Source organism: Magnolia sinica, chromosome 6 (genome assembly GCF_029962835.1).
Source record: "Magnolia sinica isolate HGM2019 chromosome 6, MsV1, whole genome shotgun sequence".
NCBI lineage: Eukaryota > Viridiplantae > Streptophyta > Magnoliopsida > Magnoliales > Magnoliaceae > Magnolia > Magnolia sinica.
Genome location: NC_080578.1, coordinates 59,838,571 through 59,842,890, shown reverse-complemented (window position 1 = coordinate 59,842,890; position 4,320 = coordinate 59,838,571). Strand labels below are relative to the sequence as shown.

The following is a 4,320-nucleotide window of genomic DNA, read 5'->3' as shown; positions in this document are numbered from 1 at the left end:
ACTAACTTTAGGTTAAATTTTTTTTAGAAACTAACCTATTTCCTGTTTTGTAGGGTCCTGACATAAACTACTAATTTGGTAATTTCTTTCTAAATTCTGTACTTTTTCTAATTTCTATTTTTAGAATTAGGGTTTTATTTTTTAGAAATTTTCTAATTCTAGACTTTCTTTTTTAGAAATTTCATATTTTCTAATTTTAGATTTTGATTCTTCTTTCAAGTAACTTTCTATTTTCTAGTTTTAGAAATTTTTCCCTTTTTAGAAACTAACTTAGATTTTTTTATTTTTAAGATTAGAAACTTTCTTTTTTAGAAATTAACCATTGCTTAGGATTTCTCTAGCATCATTTTAGGAAATTTAAGTTATTTTTGTTTTTATTATGTTTACAGGAATTGAGGAAGGAAGCTGCTCAATAAGATTGTCTTCAAAAGGAGGAGCTCTCAAATTTTCAGACATTCATCATTGCCTTTTCCGGGTTCTTCCTTCCAGTTCTCGTTTACATAGCTTTCTCTTATTTTTAGGAATTCATAACTTTTATTATTATTGTTATTATTATTATTATTCATCTTAGGTTGCATCTTAGTTTAGTTTTCTTTCTTATATTGATAACATAGTTTATGCTAGGACGTAGATCTCTGAACATAAAACTAACACCTTTTGATCCTGAAATAGAAAGAACCTTTCGTAGAAGATTCAGAAACATCCTATTTGAAATGGCGGAAGAGAATGGAACTAAAGCTCTTAGAGATTATTCAACTCCTGTCCAATTCAATCCGCCTTCATGTATAGTGTTGCCTGCCACCACGGCAGCACACTTTGAACTTAAACCTGGGGTCATACAATTGTTGCCCTCCTTTTTTGGTTCAGATAAGGAGGATCCATATCATCATGTGAAAGAATTCTTAGACATTTGCTTCACCTTTAAGTTCCAAAACTTTTCAGACGATTCGATCCGTTTGCGCCTTTTTCCTTTTTCTTTGAAGGATAAGGCGAAAGGATGGTTGAATTCTCTAGGAGTTGGGTCTATCACTACATGGGACCAACTGTCTAAGAAGTTCTTAAACAAGTTCTTCCCGGTTCACAAAACTAATGCCCTCCATAGAGAAATTACGAATTTCACACAAAAAGAGGGTGAGCACTTTCATGAATGTTGGGAAAGATGGAAGGATTTACTTCTTAAATGTCCACACCATGGTTTTGAAAAGTGGCAACAGGTTTAATACTTCTATGACGGTCTGACACCCCAAAACTGTCGCATAGTTGACTCCACCAGTGGAGGGTCATTCATGACCAAAAGTGATGTCGAAGCTTGAAATTTCTTTGAAACCTTGTGTGAAAACTCCTAGCAATGAGACTATTCAAATAGAGGTGAAAGAAGCCCTCAACCACTGAAGAAAGGGGGTATATATGAGGTAGGAGTCACGCCAGATCTTTATGCCAAAATTGATACCCTGACAAAGAAGGTGGATGCTTTAATGTTAAAAAATGGACCTCCACAAACAACTCAAGTCGGGTCATGTGCCATATGTTCTAGTTTCGCCCATCCGACGCAGTCTTGTCCATCTAGTTCAGCATTTCCAGAATTTCTCTCTGAACAAGTACATGCTATGAACACCTTTTAGAGAACTGAGAATAATCCTTACTCAAACACCTACAATCCAGGGTGGGCTAGGCATCCAAATTTTTCTTGGGCAAAAGGACCACAACAAGGAGGACCATCTGGAAATCCTCCTTGCAACCTTACTCCCAAGTTGGCAGTCAACAACCTCAGCAGTTCTCACAGTATCAACAAGTGCCTCCACAATCTAGGAAACCATCTCTTGAGGATACACTCAATCTTTTTATGCAGAGTTCACTTCAATTTCAAAAAGACACCCAACATATTTTACTAGCTAACCAGCAGAGTTTACATGCAAATGCGCAATCCATTGCCAAGCTGGAAGTACAGTTGGGTCAACTTGCTGCCACATTGAGTGAGAGAGAGAAGGGCAAGTTCCCTAGTTAACCTGTGGTAAATCCAAAAGGACAGTATGAGATTGGCTCTAATTCAAACCAAGAACAATATCATGAGCAAGCCAAATCAATCATTACCCTTAGGTCCGGTAAACAGATCGAGAACAAAGTAGATATGCCTAGGGAAGAATCAAAGTCCAATGCGGAAGATCAAAATGAAATAGAGAGACATACTAGTGCATCCAAAGTCCAACAACACTTTGACTCTCCAGGAACCACTCATGTGCCATCTTATGTGCCTAAAGCACCTTTTCCTCAACGTCTGGCACCGGTTAAGAAAGGAAACAACTTTAATGAGATATTGGACATGTTGAAGCAAGTCCAAATCAACATTCCGTTGCTTGATGCTATCAAGCAAGTCCCTGCTTATGCTAAGTTTCTTAAAGATTTATGCACTCAAAAGCGTAAGATAAATGTTCATAAGAAGGCCTTCCTTGCAGAGCAACTCAGCTCCATGATTCAAAACAACACTCCTCCTAAATTTAGGGATCCAGGAGCTCCTACCATTTCTTGTGTCATAGGAGAGCATAAGGTTCAGAAAGCGTTGCTTGATTTAGGGGAAAGTGTTAATTTGTTACCATATTCGATCTATGAGCAGCTAGGACTTGGTGAGCTGAAACCAACTAAAATAACATTACAACTAGCTGATAGATCTATCAAGGTGCCCCGTGGTATTATTGAAGATGTGCTAATCCAGGTTGACAAGTTTTATTTTCCAGTGGATTTCATCGTTCTAGATACTCAACCTGTCCAGAATCCTACAAGTCAAATCTCGGTTATCTTAGGACGTCCATTCTTGGCCACATCCAATGCTATCATAAATTGTAGGAATGGAGTTATGAAGTTGTCCTTTGGTAACATGAAGATCAAGCTCAACGTTTTCAATGCTGCACAACAACCAGCAGACTCAGAGGATATATGTGAAGTGGACATGATTGAGAGTCTAGTGCATGAATCTTTCCTTCAATCTTCCGAAGACGCACTTGAGACTTGCTTAGCACATTTTGGCATGGATTTTGACATAGAGAATTCCATCCAAGAAGTCAATGCATTGCTCGATTCTACTCCTATAATGGAGACTGTCAAATGGAAAGCGAAAGTGGAACCTCTTCCACCCTCTGAGTTTAAACCGGTCCCATCTATTGAGAAACCACCTGAACTTGACCTGAAACAATTGCCTGAAAACCTCAAGTATGCATTTTTAGGTCCGTCTGAGACCCTACCTATCATTAGAATGTCTAACCTTGAGAAGGAACAGAAGAACAAGTTACTTAAAGTGCTTAGAGAATATAAGGCAGCTATTGGGTGGACGATAGAGGACATGAAGGGAGTAAGCCCCACTTTGTGTATGCATTGTACTGATCTTGAAGAATATGCAAAAACATCGCGTGAAATGCAAAGGGGGCTTAACCCTAACAAAAAAAAGGATGTTCGAACGGAGGTGCTTAGGTTGTTAGACATGAAAGAAGTCATTCGAGCGGAGGTGCTTAAATTGTTGGATGTCTACCCCATTTCAAATAGCACGGTTCAAGTTGTTCCCAAAAAGTCTGGGATTGGTTAATCAAGATGTTGAGGAAATTTATTTGGCGGACCCAAGTTATCAAGATTGATTAGTTCATGGTCCATTCTTGTCTGGCTGAAGACGTTAAACTTAGCGCTCCTGGGAGGCAACCCATCTTTTCATTTTATTTCATTTTCCTAGTTAGTTAGTTCAATGTTTGTGGGTAACATTACTGCAAACCCTCACGAGACTACAACTCGTCTATTAGGGGCAACCTAGGGGTTTAAAGGCTTGTTGCATATGCTAAATGCAATCGAGAACACCTGCGAAAGTGGTATAGGTAGGATCTTCTTTTTGTGATGTTATTTTTGTTATTTTGTTTTTGTTGATTTCTCTCTTGTGCTGACCCGCTCTTACACTGATATCTTTCCATCACTCCTCTTTAATTTTCGTTGTCCCATGTGCATTGCATGTTTATTTCTTTTACATTGAGGACAATGTAGATTTTAGGTTGCGGGTGGGCGATTAGGTTACCTCATTAGTATTTTCTTGGTCTTGAGCACAAATTATGAAAATTTTTAAAATTTTCTGGAATTTTTTGTGCATTTGAAGTAATTGTGAAGGATAAGGGTGATTTTAACATTGCAAGGTACAGAATGTCGATAATTTATAACTCTTGGATTCAGCCATCCGTTACATTTCACAGTTAAGTTTAAATTGTTAACCCATGATTAGAACTTTTAAAGATTGATTGAGTCATGATCTCACATATCACATCTCGGTTGCATATTAAGGTTCCGTTTCAA

General features: G+C 38.0%; 1 non-coding gene across 1 annotated transcript; it reads right to left on the bottom strand.

Moving 5' to 3' along the window:
* Positions 1–1,091: 1,091 nt before the first annotated feature.
* Positions 1,092–1,198, bottom strand: LOC131250221 (small nucleolar RNA R71). The gene has a single exon (XR_009173147.1). It is a non-coding gene; the product is annotated as a small nucleolar RNA R71 (small nucleolar RNA).
* Positions 1,199–4,320: the final 3,122 nt, after the last annotated feature.